Source organism: Lissotriton vulgaris, chromosome 8, assembly GCF_964263255.1.
Source record: "Lissotriton vulgaris chromosome 8, aLisVul1.2, whole genome shotgun sequence".
NCBI lineage: Eukaryota > Metazoa > Chordata > Amphibia > Caudata > Salamandridae > Lissotriton > Lissotriton vulgaris.
In genome coordinates this window covers 890,712,025-890,730,705 of record NC_141696.1, presented here as the reverse complement: position 1 = coordinate 890,730,705, position 18,681 = coordinate 890,712,025, and positions in this window count along the sequence as shown.

Here is an 18,681-nt window from a genome sequence, read left to right as displayed (position 1 = left end):
TGGGTGCCGTCCAGAACTCAGCACGTTGTGCTGCCTTGGGACTATTCGCACAAAAGACAGCTTCTGACCATTGTTGCTTTTTTTTGTCAAAAATGTTTAAATGTTTGTTACAGTTTTTGTTCCGTTCGTTATATTTAAAAGTTAATAAAGTTTTATAATCCTACTTTATTGGAGTGCTATATATTTTTAAAAAATCGGGTGAATGGGGCCTTGAATCGGGTTATTGTCATGTGTGGGCTTTGCAAGTGTACTGCTACAGGATCGGACATTTCAAACTCAAATGCACGTTCTTTTAATTACCTTTCCGAAGCATGGAGCGCAATAGCAGGCAGAGAAAGGGTGATTCAACTGTTGAACACTGCCTGGCCTGGCAAGTTGCTGGCAGTGCCCCCCCCCCCCCGCCCGCTCCTGAAAGAGGACACACACACACCGCCGCCCCGAGTACTTCACAGATCTTTAAAAGACCATGCGCTTGTTCATGAGGCTTAAATGGTTTATCACCCCTTCTAGAACCCCTGCATCGACCCTCTGACGTTTTCTGGAAGAATTACCACGTAACACAATACCAAGCCTTGTCAGCTGAAACCCCCGAGGAATCGTGGGGCATATTATCAAGGGGGTTTATCTCCGCTTTTTTGGCTTTAAAATCCAAGAAAGCGGAGATAAAATTATCTCCCTATTACCAAGCTGTCGCTAACACCAGTTAGTGACAGCTAAAAGGAGATAGCGACCATCTTGGGCCCCGCTTTGCATGTCAGCGATATTTATCACTAATGACATGCAAAGTGGGCGTGCCAAGATGTTAGCGACTGGAAACAGTCCCTAACATCGCTATCTCCTATTACCAACTTTTGGAGATATTCGCGCTAAGCGCGAATATCTCCAAAAGCTAACACCTGACCTGAGCAGTTCTTAGCCATGTTATCCAATGGGAGGTGGATAACATGGCTAAGAGCATTTGCTCGATAATGCATGAATATCGCTGACTTTTCAGCGATATTCATGCATTGCGGCCGTTTTTTTCGCATTCGCGATAAACCTTGCTAATAGCAAGGTTTATCTGCGATAAAAATCGCCGATGTGCGGCGATAATTTTTGTCTCTAAACAAGTTAGAGACAAAAATTATCGCTAGTTGTTGGTAATATGCCCCCGGGTTTTTGCTTGCAGAAATCGGGAGGCGGGAGAATAGCACTGAAATCAGTAGTCTCACGCCTGAATCGGGAGGGTTGGCATGTCTGGATTCTCTACAGCTGGGGCCATAAACTACATCCGCAGGGCTAGGTGATAGCCTGGGACCAGCCTGGCATCTAAAATGGCTGCCGTGCACGACAAAATTGTGGCAATGGAAAAAAGGCAAGATGGCGCAAACAATGTTTATCAATAAGGATTCATTTATAACAAAATATTTTATCGCACTGACAAATTGGCGGTCAACACTTCCTGATTTCCATCGAATCGAACATTAACAGACGTCACGCAGCAAAAAAAAAAAAAGCTCATGCACAGCCGCTGGAAGAGATGTATCAACATATATACATATATGAGCCTCCTCAGCCACCCTCAGAAAACATAGGGGATTAGGATACGTCTCCCGCACCCCCTTATACCTAGTAATTTAATTAAAACGAAGCACAAAATGGCGAATTCCCGTTTCGCTAACAGTTTGCGGCCCAGTTCGCGGCCCGTGAAGCGCTTCTACCGTGAAAAATAATTTTTTTTTTATTTTCCCCACGGGACCCTTTAATAACCCCAACAACATTCCTAGGGGGTCAAGAGGGGTATACCTTGCCCCCTTTCATTAAATTCCCCCTTCGTTTTTCACCTCTTCTTCTCTCTCGATCCTACCGAGAGATAAGATGGCGGCCGCTCCGGACTGTTTAGAATGTTGACAGACACCGGGGAGCCAATCAGCTTCGCATCGCAAAGTTCCGTTTCGCGAAAAGTAAGCGGACCGGAGCGCAGCCCGGAGCGCTGTTACAGATATATATCTTGTTTTGAACGTTAATTTCTCAAAATCCACTGGAGCACATATATTGAGACCTAGCAAAGGCACATCGGGCTAACAGTCCCTATAATTTTGCCAAGTTTCGTGCAAATCCATTCAGCCGTTCGAGCTAAAAGTGAGGCCAACCGCCCTATGGAAATTAACATGGGAAAAACGCGTTGTGGGACCCCCCTTTTTTCTCGGCCCCCCCTTGACGAAACCCCCCCAAATTTTCAGGGGCTGCTCAGAAACAAAATGTGCCATTTTCCTGAAATTTCAGCCGATTCCATCCACAAACGCCAAAGTTATTAGACATAGAATTTTCAAAAGTTCCATAGACAAATAATCCTAACTATATATACCAGTAGGTAATATATATATATATATATATATATATATATATATATATATATATATATATATATATATATATATATATATATATATATATATATATATATATATATATATATATATATATATATATATATATATATATATATATATATATATATATAAATATATATGTGTATATGTATATATATATATATTCACAGAAAAAAAACCATAGGTTATAGACCATATATAGTTAGGAATTTGCATTTACAAAACCTTGAAAATTCACTGAAAAAACCATAGGTTATAGACCATATATAGTTAGGGATTAGCATTTAAAAAACCTTATTTTATTTGCACAAAACCATTGAAATTCCATATATAGTTAGTTGCACTAACTATATATCGCGGACCCGCAATCCACTGCTAATTATGTCACATATTACATCATTCATGACATGGTCAGTGACATCACTGATGACATCACTGATGACATCTCAAATGACATCACTGATGACATCACTGATGACAACACCCAGTGACTGTATGTTTCTGTAAAGTTAAAATATGTCTTACATATTGAAGAATGAGTGGATGTATAAGTGTCTGGATGAAGGATTTAGTAGGTGCATGACTGACTGTATGAGAGAATGATTAAATGTGTCTCACTGAGTGTATGGGTTAGTGATTAAAGTGTCTTAATTTGGCAATCATTATTTATGTTGTTCTGTAAACTGCTGCATGTTTAAATCAGTAGCTATATCAGTAACTATATGGGTTATTGAATGGTTGCCCAAGTATTTGTATGGGAGACTGAGTATGTGTGTGGGTGGCTGGGAGGTGTATAACTCTGTGCATAGATGTGTGAGCAGTTGATTCCCTAGGTGTATGGGTTCAAAAGTGCATGTAGAAACAGCTGTATGGACAGTTGACTGTGTGCATGAGTATATTGGTGAGTGAATGGATATCTCAGTGCTACATGTCAAAGTAAGTACATATGTAAAACACACTCCATGTGAGAGTTGACATATATAAATAACTGAACATAAGAGCCAGTGAATGTGTGAGTGGCAGTATGAATCGTTGTGAACTTGTATCAATGATTGTATAAGAGAGTGAATATGTGTTACTATATGTTTGAATAAGTAAGGTGTGTATAACTGTATAGTTGAGGAAATGGAGATGTGATTGATTCTTTGCATGACAGACTAGGTGTGTGAGTAACTCCATGGATGTGTGACAGTCTGTGAGTGCCTGTTTACACTGAGTGTATCTAAGGTTATATTAGAGTCTGAAGATGTATTATCACATAAATGATATCATCAGTGATGTAATCAGTAATGTCAAATGAGATGTCAGTGATGTCATCAGTGATGTCATTTGAGATGTCATCAGTGATGTCATCAGTGATGTCATTTGAGATGTCATCAGTGATGTCATCAGTGATGTCACTGACCATGTCATGAATGATGTAATATGTGACATAATTAGCAGTGGATTGCGGGTCCGCGATATATAGTTAGTGCAACTAACTATATATGGAATTTCAATGGTTTTGTGCAAATAAAATAAGGTTTTTTAAATGCTAATCCCTAACTATATATGGTCTATAACCTATGGTTTTTTCAGTGAATTTTCAAGGTTTTGTAAATGCAAATTCCTAACTATATATGGTCTATAACCTATGGTTTTTTCTGTGAATTTCATTGGTTTTTTAAAAGCTAATATCTATAGCTGTAAAATATATTCTTTATTAAGTGACGTATCACGTAGCCCGTGAGACGCCTCATGATGCATCGCATAACCGTGACGTATCGTCTCTGCAGCGCAAACCAAACCCAAAACGTAAGCGCGCCAGAACACGCTTAAAGATATATATATATTTTTTTAACCTTAATTAGACAAAATCCACACGTGCACATATCACAAACGTTCAAAAAACACAATATGTCGGACTCCCGTTACGCTGCCGGTTAGCTTCCTGGTTAACGTATCAGGAAGCACCTTTACCTAATCGCAATTTTTTTTTTCTTTTGCCCCGCAGGGAACTTTAATAGCCCCCTCATCAATCCTAGGGGTTCAGGAGGGGTCTGCCTTACCCCTTTCATTCATTTACACCTTTTTTTTTCCACCTCTTGTCTCTCGATCCCACAGAGAGACAAGATGGCGGCCGCTCCAGACTGTTTACAATGATAACAGCCAATCAGCTTCTCCTCAGACTCCCGTTACACTGCCGGTTAGCTTCCCGGTTAGCTGCCCGGTTCGCGTACCAAGACGCGTCTCCACGGCGAAAAAAATCGGATTTTTTTTTTTTTTTTTTGGGCCCCGCGTGGCTTTATAATATCCCCCTCATCAATCCTATGGGGTCAGAAGGGGTCTACCTTGCCCTCTTTCCTTCATTTCCCCCTTTGTTTTGGTCTCCTCTTGTCTCTCGATCCTACCGAGAGACAAGATGGCGGCCGCTCCGGACTGTTTACAATGTTGACAGCCAATCAGCTACTCCTCAGACTCCCGTTACACTGCCGGTTAGCTTCCCGGTTAGCTGCCCGGTTAGCTGCCCGGTTCGCGTACCAAGACGCGTCTCTACGGCGAAAAAATCGGAATTTTTTTTTTTTTCGGGCCCCGCGTGGCTCTATAATATCCCCCTCATCAATCCTAGGGGGTCAGAAGGGGTCTACCTTGCCCCCTTTCCTTCATTTCCCCCTTTGTTTTGGCCTCCTCTTGTCTCTCGATCCTACCGAGAGACAAGATGGCGGCCGCTCCGGACTGTTTAGAATGTTGACAGACACCGGAGAGCCAATCAGCTTCGCTTCGCAAAGTTCCGATACGCATATATATGCCATTTGAGATGTCATCAGTGATGTCATCAGTGATGTCACTGACCATGTCATGAATGATGTAATATGTGACATCATCAGCAGTGGATTGCGGGTGCACGATATATAGTTAGTGCAACTAACTATATATGGAATTTCAATGGTTTTGTGTGAGTAAAATAAGGTTTTGTAAATGCGAATTCCTAACTATATATGGTCTATAACCTATGATTTTTTCAGTGAATTTTCAAGGTTTTGTAAATGCTAATTCCTAACTATATATGGTCTATAACCTATGGTTTTTTCAGTGAATATATAAATACATATTTGCATGGTAATACAGCGTGCACCTAGCAAGAACTCTGCCAGTGCACCTATCCAGATGCATGCTGGGAGCTGTAGTTGTCAACACTCGGACTACAACAATCCGTGACTTGGTGGGGTCAGCTGACTTTCCCGTTGAGGGAGGACCATAGGAGAACAAAAGGGAGGGACTTGGGGGTTTCTTCAAATTGCCACAGCGTCTGAGAAACGCCATCACGCTGGCGTTTGGTTCTAATAAAGAATTCTCCAATAAGTTCCCTGTGGTGGCTTCAGATCTCTTGGAGTGAAGTGGTCCCGTGACAGAATATATATATATATATATATATATATATTACCTTCTGGAGGTCGCCAGTAGGTAGTTATGTTTAGGACCTAGTTTCCACAGGAAATCCGCAACATTCTATTTGGAATAACTTTGGCGTCGAAAAAGGACCCCCAAGGCCCAAAAATGTTTTTATTTTATTTTTAAATCGCAGGATGCGCGTATCCCGTGGAAAAAAAAAAACCTGAAGCCTGCTTTATTTGTAATTAGCCTCCGGGGGGCCAAATCCCGGGGGCAATGTAGTTGATTATATTGGGGGGCCCTGAGAGGCCCCCCAGCCCCGGGGACCGCCACCCCCCGGGGCTTTAACATTACATATGCAGGCGGCTTACGGCCCCCCCTTCATCCCCGGGGACCGCCACCCCCTGGGACATGAAATCCAAATATCGAATAATGAAGGTGTACAGCGAGTTAAGGTGAACCTGGAAGTAATTACAGTGAGACTCAAGTATTATACAGTTAAAAGAATAATACAAGTACTATCAAACTTAACCCTACACTTTATTTGAAAATGTTTAAAACAGACTGCCTCTTTAAGCAAACTGACATTGGTCCTACTTCAATGTTTAAGCTACGTTTTAAAGAACTAACAAACCCACCCTCAATGCTGTGCATATGATTAAGAGGTGTGTTACCTCAAAACGCGTTATGCATTTCTGCCGAAATAAATGAATTCCAAGTACGCTGGTGTGGTCGGTTTCACGCTGCTGAGGTCTGCGCGTGGGTTTGGATGGATATATATATATATATATATATATATATATATATATATATATATATATATATATATATATATATATATATATATATATATATATATATATATATATATATATATATATATATATATATATATATATATATATATATTACCTACTGGCGGTCGCCAGTAGGTATATATAGTTAGGATTTTTTCTCTATGGGATTTTTGAAAATTCTATGACTAATAACTTTGGATTTTGTGGACGGAATTGGCTGACATTTTCAGGAAAATGGAACATTTTGTTTCTGAGCAGCCCCTGACAATTTGGGGGGGTTTCATTAAGGGGGGGCCGAGAAAAAAGGGGGGTCCCAAAACGCGTTTTTCCCATGTTAATTTCCATAGGGCGGTTGGCCTCACTTTTAGCTCGAACGGCTGAATGGATTTGCACGAAACTTGGCAAAATTGTAGGGACTGTTAGCCCGATGTGCCTTTGCTAGGTCTCAATATATGTGCTCCAGTGGATTTTGAGTAATTTAGGTTCAAAAAAAGATATATATCTGGGCGGAGCCTAACCACACATCTGATCTGATTGGCTGTCAGCACTTCATCCAAGAAGTGTTGGCAGCCATCTTGGGACCAATATACATGATAGCACCTCATTAAAAAGCATTGTAGTTAATAGAGGGTTTTAGGACTTTAGTTACATTATAAATCATTTGTTGATGGTACCATACTCGTTTTAGGAATTGTGGTGGGTTCTAAGGTGATTTTACCATGTGAAAAAACCTTCTGCTGTGATATCATGAATATTGTTTGAAAGAAAACTAATATCTCATGATTTTCCCACAGTGGTTTGGAAGGGGATCTATAAGCTAAACTGAAAGCATATTTTCTGTAAATTCACATTATCTTTCTCAGTCATGTGAAAATGAAGTCTGACATTCTCAGTAAAACATGTACATCCAACAAGGACAGAGACTGTCAGTTGATTCCTTTGTGTTCTACTGCAGCCTCCTAGAGTGTTCTAAAGAACAACTAGAGCGCTAACAGTCCTACTTATTACAAAGGTATGGCACACCTGAAGCCACCTTGATTGGAATAAAGTGGTAACTCTTAAAACATTTAATTTAAAAAGAAACAACATGAGGGGGTATATTTTGCCATAGAAAGTATGATTAGTGCTGCAGAATGAAAAATTAGGGCACATTTTGAGTGACTTCTCAAATCCTTTTCTATTTCATTAAAACATTCTGACATGCAGTCTCCCAAAATGGCCACCAGAGACAAAAGAGACCAAATGTAGCCCAAATATCACCCAGATGTAGCCCAAGTATAGCCCAATGACAGAATGTCCCAGAGTGTTCTAAAGAACAACTAGAGCGCTAACAGTCCTACTTATTACAAAGGTATGGCACACATGAAGCCATCTTGATTGAAATAAAGTGGTAACTCTTAAAACATTTAATTTAAAAAGAAACAACATGAGGGGGTATATTTTGCCATAGAAAGTATGATTAGTGCTGCAGAATGAAAAATTAGGGCACATTTTGAGTGACTTCTCAAATCCTTTTCTATTTCATTAAAACATTCTGACATGCAGTCTCCCAAAATGGCCACCAGAGACAAAAGAGCCCAAATGTAGCCCAAATATCACCCAGATGTAGCCCAAGTATAGCCCAGTGACAGAATGTCCCAGAGTGTTCTAAAGAACAACTAGAGCGCTAACAGTCTTACTTATGACAAAAGTATGGCACACCAGAAGCCATCTTGATTGGAATGAAGTGGTAAGTCTGAAAACACTCAATTTAAAAAGGAACAACATGAGGGGGTTAATTTTGCCATAGAAAGTATGATTAGTGCTTCAGAAAGAAAAATTAGGGATCATTTTGAGTGACTTCTCAAATCCTCTTCTATTTCATTAAAAAAATTCTGACATGCAGACTGAAACATGCACTTTGAATACCAGCAGCAGACGTCCCTGGTGAGCAGTAGCTTTACTACAGTGATCTAATGTGCAACTAGAGTGCTAACATTCAGAATTTATGGCAAATGTGTGACGCATCTGAATGCCTTCTTGATGGAACCGAAGTAAACAAGCATTGAAAATGCAATATATCTCGCCCTCGTTTAAGTTAAAGCCATTCTGTTTGTAATGAGGTGGCTTTTTAGCTTTGCTTTTATTAGTGTTTTTTCAACTTTCATGTAAATAACATGCATCTGTATGCATATAAGTATATGTATGCATGCATTTATGTTTGTATTTATATAGATATACAGATGATATATGTTTATATATGTATGTATATATATATATATATTCACTGAAAAAACCATAGGCTATAGACCATATATAGTTAGGAATTAGCATTTACAAAACCTTGAAAATTCACTGAAAAAAACCATAGGTTATAGACCATATATAGTTAGGAATTAGCATTTACAAAACCTTGAAAATTCACTGAAAAAACCATAGGTTATAGACCATATATAGTTAGGAATTCACATTTACAAAACCTTATTTTACTCACACAAAACCATTGAAATTCCATATATAGTTAGTTGCACTAACTACATATCGCGCACCCGCAATCCACTGCTGATGAGGTCACATATTATATCATTCATGACATGGTCAGTGACATCACTGATGACATCACTGATGACATCTCAAATGACATCACTGATGACATCACTGATGACAACATCCAGTGACTGTATGTTTCTGTAAAGTTAAAATATGTCTTACATATTGAAGAATGAGTGGATGTATAAGTGTCTGGATGAAGGATTTAGTAGGTGCATGACTGACTGTATGAGTGAGTGATTAAATGTGTCTAACTGAGTGCATGGGTTAGTGACTAAACTGTCTTAATTTGTGCATCATTATGTCTGTTGTTCTGTAAACTGTTGCATGTGTTGATAAGTAGCTATATGAGTAACTATATGGGTTATTGATTGGTTGCCCAAGTATTTGTATGGGAGACTGAGTGTGTGTGTGGGTGGCTGGGAGGTGTATGACTCTGTGCATAGATGTGTGAGCAGTTGATTCACTAGATGTATGGTTTCAAAAGTGCATGTGGAAACAGCTGTATGGGTGGTTGACTGTGTGCATGAGTGTATTGGTGAGTGAATGGATATCTCAGTGCTACATGTCAAAGTAAGTACATATGTAAAACACAGTACATGTGCGAGTTGACATATATAAATAACTGTGCATAAGAGCCAGTGAATGTGTGAGTGGCTGTATGGATCATTGTGAACTTGTATCAGGGATTGTATAAGAGAGTAAATATGTGTTAGTATATGTTTGAATAAGTAAAGTTTGTATAACTGTATAGTTGAGGAAATGGAGGTGTGATTGATTCTTTGCATGACTGACTAGGTGTGTGAGTAACTCCATGGATGAGTGACAGTCTGTGAGTGTCTGTTTACACTGATTGTATCTAAGGTTATATTAGAGTCTGAAGAGGTTCATCGTATTATCACATGAATGATATCATCAGTGATGTGATCAGTAATGTCAAATGAGATGTCATCAGTGATGTCATCAGTGATGTCATTTGAGATGTCATCAGTGATGTCATTTGAGATGTCATCAGTGATGTCACTGACCATGTCATGAATGATGTAATATGTGACATCATCGGCAGTGGATTGCGGGTGCGCGATATATAGTTAGTGCAACTAACTATATATGGAATTTCAATGGTTTTGTGTGAGTAAAATAAGGTTTTGTAAATGCGAATTCCTAACTATATATGGTCTATAACCTATGGTTTTTTCAGTGAATATATATATATATATATATATATATATATATATATATATATATATATATATATATATATATATATATATATAAAACGCTCCAAATCCCTCCAACTCCTGGAAAGAATAAGACAGCACTCGAGGATGAAGATTTTCAACGCGCTAGATTTTATTTAGCGGAGGGGTGCACACAGACGCGTTTCGGCGGTCTGCCTTCGTCAGTGTGTGATGCACTGTGTTTACTTCCGACATTGTTTTAAACAAATAATGATCACTCCTACTTTCAATGAGGCATGGACATAGACAAGGGGACTCACACCTCGCATGGAATAGGTGCGGCCATCTTGTAGTGTGTGTTGTATATATAACACACAGAAAAACATTATGCATAAGATATACTAGAGTGTTTAAGCCCACAGATGGGCATACGCATTATTCCATGCGTGGCGTGTCAAAATAGAACGTCATGAGTTAGACAAAAACATACAGCCGTGGATCGGCTAATGTCCCCATATGAGATACATAGTCCAAATCGCCTATAAACAAAAGAAAATAAGTGACTTCCTAATCAACAACCATGTGATAGTGGTAACTTAAAAGAGGAAAGTGGGATATATATGGAGTGAGATGCGTCACGTGCAGCAGCAGAAAGACATGTGTAGTTATTCACAACATACAGTTCATATTTCATATGGAAATTATAAAGTGAGTCCATAATAGAACACATGTGGTGAAAGTGCTTATTATATACAGTGGAAACTGAATGTGCAGGAGGCTCTTGTAGTATGCCCATACGTTGTTCCCAATCAAATTGCAAATTCATTCGATCTAGATCACAAAGCATATACGATGTCTCTTGAATTCATAATAAGAAGTTGTAAGACAAGGCAGGTAATATGGGTCATATAACAATATGAAGAGTCTCTCACACAATTAGTATATACATGACAAAGTTCAGGCAAAGGTTCCAGAGCTATTATGTACATTGGTATGCAGTTATTCCATATACGATGATGTTAAGAAGTTCTAATTGCAGTTCATTAGGATGGACTATCATCTTGGAATAATGTCTACCAGGTGTTATTCTCTACTCATTTCCCCAAATGGAAGGCCATCTCCTCCCCACTGTTAAGACCTTTAGGATGTTTCGTGCAGAGATCAATAATATATCGGGACTCAAGTCTCCTTAATCTGCGTAATAGGTAACCACCACGTATGTTCGGGGGTACAATATCAAGGCCGAAATACTGAAGCTTATTCCGGTCTCGATTGTGGGCCTCCGCAAAGTTACGAGCCACCGGATAGGTCTGATCTACTTTGTCGATGGCTCCCATGTGCTCTAGTATTCTGAGCTTGATCTCCTTGATCGTGCTCCCAATATAGCGTAAGCCACAGGGGCACTGCAAGCAATAGACGGCATACTGTGTACTGCAGGTAATGAATTTGTTTATATACATTTTCCTGCCAGTTTCTGTTATAACATAGGAGAGGACACGTTTACTGCCCGCGCACGCTTTGCAGCGGCCGCAGGGGTAAAAGCCTCGTTGCTCCCTTAAGGTATTGCTTCTCTGAGGCACTTTCTCTAGATGACTATTCACTAGTATGTCGCCTAATGATCTAGCTTTGCTGAAGGTTAGGAGTGGCTGGGTTGGAAGATCTTCTTTGAGCACGCTATCAGTTAAGAGAATATGCCAGTTCTTCCGTAGCATTGCTCTAAAGCTTTCCGCTCCTGCTGAATAGGGAGTTATAACTCTGAACTTACCCTTGTTATCACCTGGCAAGCCTCTACGATTGACCTGTTCAGAGTTATTAGTCAGAAGGGACTGTCTCTCTATTTTCCTGACTCTATTGAGAGTGTTGTTTAGTATTTTCTCGCCATACCCCCTAGCTCTAAATCGGGATATGCATTCCGAAGCAGCCGCTTCGAAATCAGATGGTTTGGAACAATTCCTGCGAAGTCTCAGCAGTTCCCCATAGGGGATACTGTTGATTAATTGTGGTGGATGGCTACTGCTGGCATGCAGTGTGGAGTTGCCAGCAGTTTGTTTCCTAAAGAGGTTTGTGTGGAGGTGTCCGTCTTCTACATATATTTTGAGGTCCAGATAGTCCGCTGCCACCGGACTCACTGTTCCCGAAAAATGTAGATTGATTTGGTTGTTATTTAGTACATTAATGTACTCCTGAGCTGTTTCAAGGTTGCCTTTCCACACAACGAAAAGGTCATCGATATACCGATGCCAACAGATGACCTTGCCCTCTTTGCCTCCTACCATACAGCTCCTGGGTACCTGCTCCTCCCACCAGCCCACGAACAAGTTTGCGTAGCTGGGGGCAAAGCAGGTACCCATCGCCGTACCAGACTTCTGGATATATAATTGTTCCTCAAACAGGAAAATGTTATGTTTTAGACAAAATTCTACGAATTCTAGAATCATTAGATTGTGTCTAGAGAATCGTAGTTGGCGTTGTTCTAGTGCCCATTTCACAGCCTCTAATCCATGATTGTGTTCAAAAATTGTGTAGAGGCTAGTGATGTCTAATACCATCAGAAGATATTCCTGTTCCCACACCAAGTTCTTCAATTTCGTCAAAAAGTCCTTCGTGTCTCGCACATAGGAGTCCAGGGTAGACACTAAAGGAAATAAGGTGTGGTCCACAAAACGAGACATATTCTCTGTGAGACTCCCAATAGAAGAAATGATTGGGCGGCCAGGTGGGCAGTCACGATTTTTGTGAAGTTTTGGGAGGTGGTAAAAAGTAGGAGTCATAGGGCAATTGGTACGTAAGAACAGGTGTTCATCTCTACTCAGCATATGTTGATTATACCACTTGGAAATATTACATTCTGGAGGTCGCCAGTAGGTAGTTATGTTTAGGACCTAGTTTCCACAGGAAATCCGCAACATTCTATTGTGAATAACTTTGGCGTCGCACAAGGACCCCCAAGGCCCAAAAATGTTATTATTTTATTTTTAAATTGCAGGATGCGCGTATCCCGTGGAAAAAAAAACCTGAAGCCTTCTTTATTTGTAATTAGCCTCCGGGGGGCCAAATCCGGGGGGCAATGTAGTTAATTATATTGGGGGGCCCTGAGAGGCCCCCTAGCCCCGGGGACCGCCACCCCCCGGGGCTTTAACATTACATATGCAGGCAGCTCACGGCCCCCCCTTCATCCCCGGGGACCGCCACCCCCTGGGGCTTTTTTTTTATAATAATGGTGGGCCCAGAGGGGTCCCTATTCCACGGGGGATCTGCCACCCCCCAGAGCTTTAACATGACATATGCGGGGGGCTCATGGCCCCCCCGCAGCCCCGGGGACCACCAACCCCCCATGGGCTTCTTTTTAAAAAAAACTTGTGTGGGGGGCTCAAGCCCCCACCCACACGCCCTGGGGACCCCCACCTCCCCATGGCACTACATATTTTAATTGGGGGGTCTGTGACAGACCCCAGCCCCGGGGACCACCACCCCTCTGGGGTTTTAAATGTTGGGAGGGGGGCCCCTTGGCCACTCTCCTGGAGCCTTGTGGTGGCCCTGAGGACCGCCACTCACCAAGGCCGGCTCCTGAAGTGTCCTGGGGTGCCCACCCTTGGGACACTGTAGTTTGGTATGGTAGGGCGGGAGCCTCGTGACACACATTTATTTATTTTATTTATTTGAACGTTTTGTAGAGCGCGAAGAAGATCCTTGCGGATATCAGAGCCCTTTACAGTAGATGAGGAAAATTGTATAGGACAAAAAAGCTGGTAGAACAAATACATAACAACTTGAGCGACATAAAGCAAAGCAATAAGGTTCAAAAACATTTGAGTCTGAGTGCGTCGTGCCACTGTCAATTACCATGATTAGGTTGACAAGTTGGACCCTTGTCAGAATCAGGCATAAGGAGCGGGTACAATCGATCACCAAATATCCTTAGTCTGTGTTCAGGTAAATGTAGTCATAAGAATTGCTTTTACTTCCTTTTTGAATGATGTAGTGGAGGGGTTCAATCTTGTTTCTGGGGGTAGTGCATTCCATATCCCTGGCGCCATTCCTGAGAAGGATCGCTTATAGGTTTTCTGCTTGTTGAATCTTTGTGGCTTCAGTATTAGGTTATCTGCACTTCGAGTAGATCTCATGCCACCAGATATTATCCATTTCTGTGTGAGATAGCTGGGTGTATTGTGATGTAAGGCCTTATGCATCATGCATGCTATTTTCAGATGAATTCTGGCTTCAAATGGTAGCCAGTTGAAGGATTTAGGGTCTGGGGAGATGTGGGACCTTCTTTTCGAGCCAGTGATGAGTCTCGCTGCAGCATTAATGGAAACTGTTAGGGGGGCTGTAGTAGCTTTGGGGAGGCCGCAAAGAGAGACAGTTCCGTAATCAACCTGCGGGACAACTAGAGCTTGAACTGCCATCTTGAAGTCATTGATAGGCAGGAAGGGTTTCAGCTTCCTCAGTGTATTTATCTGGAAATTAGCTCCCTTTGTGGCGATGCTAATGTGTTTCTGCATATTTAGGTTGCAGTCAAGTGTTATACCCAATGATTTTGCTGAGTCGACAATGTTTGGTTGAACATTGAGCGCTGTAAGATGTTTGACCCATTCATTCATTATGGGGGGCTTTGGCCGGTGGAGCAATTAGGAGGAATTCAGTTTTTAGAGCGTTCAGTTTGAGATGGTCCTCTGCCAGCCATGCCTGGGTGTTCTTAAGCATTGAATTGAGCAATTGAATGTCTTCAAGGGAGTGAATCCTTAGGTAAAGTTGGGTACCCCGGACGTCCTTCTGGGCTACCGACGGAGAGAGTGGTGCTCCGTTTTACCTGCGCTGTGGCCAGGTGAGGTGGGGCATATATTCCATAAAATATAGGAGAATACGAGGTGATATTTATCTCCAATTTTTTCACTTTAATTCACTTATACTTAGCAGTAGCATTAGTCAAGGTCCTGAAGAAGCAGTAGGAGACCTTTTGGCCCCGACAACTGCAGAAACATGTCGACCAAACATCTACTCTAGTAGTCATTTGTTTATACTACTATGCACTGTTTTAATCTTTGGGAATGAATAGGTACCTATTAAAACATTTTCACCTCTTCATTACCCAATTTTATGACATTTCACACCATTCACTTATTATTTTCACCTTTTTTTGCACTGCTAATCAGATTACCACTTGATATTGAGACACTTAATACTTGCATCCAGATATACTTGATAGATTAGCTGAAGTTGGCCAAATCTACCGAGGGTACAACCTCTTACCTTCATGGTGAAGGATCCCAAATGATGCAGGGCGGTACAGGTTGGTAATCTGATGGGAACATTTTTTCTCATAGAGAATGTATCCTAGGTTTGATTTCGCTGTTGCACCTCCACTTTTGAGGGCACACTCTCACAGACACATAGACAGTTAGTTACATTCCTTGACCCACTGCTATTGGTTGTTAGTAGATATCAGGGATGCAGCCTTGTAGGAGTGAACTGTTAATGATCTTGGTCGGGAGAGGTAGGAGCAATTGGATGAAGTCTTTAACCACGTTAGCGGGGAGAGGGTCGGTGAAGTGATTGGCAAGCTTTAGGACCCTGAGAATCCTGCCAATAGCTTCTTCCAAATAGGTATCAAAGGACGACCATGCAGCATAGTTTTTTAGAACAAACTTTGAGAGGATGTGTTGTGATGCAGTTTGGGGGTACAGGTAACCTTATGTTGTGAGTACTAGAGTGTGAGATTAGGTCATTGAGGAGATCCTTATTGATGTTGTCAGTCTTTAGATTAAAGAAGGTAGAGAATTCTTCACAAGTGGGTTGGGGACGGGCTAAGTCTTGTGGTTGGTGATGTGTGTCTTTAGATTGGGTTTGGATTAGTTTGAACTGGTTTTTTGAATGGTTTCTTGCTTGGTATAGTTGATAGCTCAAGAAGTTTGCTTTAGAGCGCTTGATTTTTATATAGTATGCATTTCTCTTTTTTCTTAAAATCTTGAGGTGTTTGGTAGAAGGGACCGATCTCAAGATGCGTTCCGAGGTTCTGAGGGAACGTCTATCCTCGTTAAGAAGATCAGTGAACCAGGGTTTAGAGTCTTTCCTGGAAACTCTCTTTAGTTGATGGGGAGAGATCTCGTTAATTACCAGGTCATCGAGTTAAGGTAGTGGTTGTTGGGATCATGTATGTTGGCAGCACCAGCTGGGGACAGAAGTCGATTGTGGCAAGAGGAGGGTAATGTTTTGGCTCTGAGTTTTTTCAAGTCTCTTTTCCATACCTTAGGTTTTGTGGATTGAACCAAGTAGAATTTCACTGTTTCCACGATGAAGAAGGTGATGATATGATGGTCTGACCAATCACAAGGTTGGATAGTCTCGAGCTGAGTGGAATCACTTTTAGAGATTATGAAATCCAGGGTTGAGCCTTTAATGTGTGTCGGACTGTTCCAGATTTGGTTGAGGTCTAGGGCGCCAAGGAAGTTTTTAAGGCTGTTGACCACTGTATCATTGTGATCGTTCCAATGGAGATTGAAGTCGCCAAGGAATATTTGAGGGTTTTGTTGCCCTATGTTTGTTGTGACCAGGTCCATGAGGTGTTCGGTGAAGATGAGGTGGTCACCAGGAGGATGATATATGATGTGTAACGAGCATGGGTCTGGTGGCACAGTAGACAAATGCATCCACTGTAGGGGCCTGTGTTCGACCTCATGGTCACAGGTTCTAATCCCGGCGGGCCCACTCAGCCTTTCATCCTTCTGAGGTCAATAAAATGAGTACCATTGAGTTGGGTAACAATATACATATGTTATTCAGCGCCTTGAGACTTTCGGGCTATATGTGCGCTATACAAAAAAAAGTACATGTTATGTTATACAGGTTTGTCATTGCTGTTGATGTTGAGGCAGATGTATTCGCAAGAGGGGAGTACAGGGGATATGGCCCTGTTATTGGCGATGTTGCTGCGGTGTATGCATGCAATTCCTCCCCCTGTCTTACCACTACTGTCCAATCTGATGATGTCGTAATTAGGGGGTACTAGGATGTCGATGAGAGGGGATGAAGAGTCTGTTAGCCAGGTTTCGGTTAGGATTATCAGGTCCAGATCAGATGAGATAATGAGGTCAGCTATGTCTGCAGCGTGTTTGGAGGCTGATCTGCTGTTCAGGAGTGTGAATTTAAGCCGGGGTGTTATGAGGGAGGAGGTGGGGTTCAGAGTGATTGGAACTCTTCTAAGATTATCGTTGACGATTCCTCTAATGTTGTGTATGTGAGACCTGTGGGGGTTAGGAGGGATGGTAGGGATGGGCATGTCAGTGAGAGATGTGGGGGTCAAGGAGGGGATTCGTAGGAGTGTAGAAGAGAGTGGAGATCATTCTCCGAAATTGGGTTGCTGCTTCGCCTTGGGCGGTTAGCAAAGTTACGGGAGGGTACTGATTTCCAGCTGGGTAGAGTATGTTTAGAGGTGGAAGGTGGGTGAGACGGGGTCTTGCTAGATAAAGAAGTTCTTGAGGATCTGGAGAGCCATGGTTGCCTTGATATCAACACTTTAAAAGCGTGGGGATCCTCTTTGATTTGGTGAAGGGTGGACATAATCTCATCCAGTCAGATGTCTGGTGCTGTTATGAATGGGGAGGGTGGGTGTGATGTGAGAGCGTGTGTGTGCGATGTGGACTGGTAGGGAGTCTGATCTGGGGTGGGAGTGAGTAGGGTTGGAGACAAGGGTATGTGGGCAGGGGTAGGAGTGAGTAGGGATGGAGGTAATGCTGTGTGTGGGAGAGTTGTGGATGTGGTTGGCAGGGAGATTGGTGTGGCTGGCTGGGGGGCGTTAGTGGGAGGTGTGATTGGGAGTGGTGTATGAACTACGGGTGGTATGATTCCGAGAAGGAGAAGTGGAGTCCTGTTAAGTGCCACCACCTGAGCTGTGGGGGATTGGCTAGAGTGGGTGGAGTCCGTGATTGGAGTGTTATTGTGAGGAGGGGATGAGGAAATGGGGGGAATTGGTTAATGAGGAGGTTATGATAGAGGGAGAGCTGTCATTGAATCAGTAGTGATTTCTGTTTCTATAAAAGGAGCAGATGTATTCTCGATCATGCTAGGGGGAGGAGACGTGTGCGGTTTCTGTGAAGTGAGGTGTGTTGTAGGGAGGGGTAGTCAAGGTAGAAGAAGGGCATGGATCCATTGCCCGTAGTGGGCAGGGAAGCATAGCGGGGGGAGGATGAGAGTGGAGGTGGTTGAAGTAGCATCTTGAGTGCTGGAGCTGGGAGTCGATTGGGTAGCAGCTTGAGGATTAGACACTTGTTCTTTAATGATGGGGAAGATGTTATCCAGGGGATTTAAACTACTGTCTAATTTCAATGGTTTTGTATGAGTGAAATGTCAAGCTAAAAATAACGCCCCTGAAACCTATGTTTTTTTCTGTGAATTTCTAAGGTTTTTTAAATGCTAATTCCTAACTATAACGTG